Source organism: Gavialis gangeticus, unplaced genomic scaffold (assembly GCF_001723915.1).
Source record: "Gavialis gangeticus isolate Ggan-Ray unplaced genomic scaffold, GavGan_comp1, whole genome shotgun sequence".
Classification (NCBI taxonomy): domain Eukaryota; kingdom Metazoa; phylum Chordata; order Crocodylia; family Gavialidae; genus Gavialis; species Gavialis gangeticus.
Genome location: NW_017729003.1, coordinates 5,199,512 through 5,200,229, shown reverse-complemented (window position 1 = coordinate 5,200,229; position 718 = coordinate 5,199,512).

The window sequence follows — 718 nt, the reverse complement described above, 5'->3', positions numbered from 1 at the left end:
CTGAACAAATTGGGTTGTGTTTTGTGTCTCTTAGTTATTTAGGTGCAGGCTCCATTGTAATTGCAGGACTATTTTTAATCTCACTTATCTGATTTATAACCTTTATAAGCTTTAGTATCTTTTGAAATGAGCTTTTTCATGAAAGTATAGCAAAACCCCCAGTTTTTCCTTTTTTTAAACTTTACTTTAAAATGCATTCCCTCCCCTTCCCCAACCATTTCTGACGTTTCTCTTCCTCTCTAGTCCCTATAGATAAGTATAAGTGAGCTCAAACTTAGGATAAGCTTTAAACATTTTTAGTTTGGTAGCAAGTTTTTGGATATCCACTGTTTTATACTGTATCCCTCCCACGTAAATTGGTTCCCTTATGAATGAGTAAGATTGGAAATGATTGAAATACAATGGTAGCAGGCCTCTACTGAATGGCCTGTAATGACTCGGCCATCACCTCACATTGATTCATCCAGGAACCATGGACCTCACCCAGGAACAGAGGCAAGACCAGCATTTGAAAGACAAAAGACCCTGCAGAGCCAGCAACTCTCACCATTACAGACACCCAAAACTGAACACCCCTGCATGGAGCACACATACTCAGTACACCAGGGGCTGACCCTTGCCAGGGCATGCCTCCTGTCACTAGGGTCACACAAGGTCTGCCCCTATAAAAAAGGGGCAGTGAAGACAGACTCAGGGGGAACCCCATTTCCATCTGGAC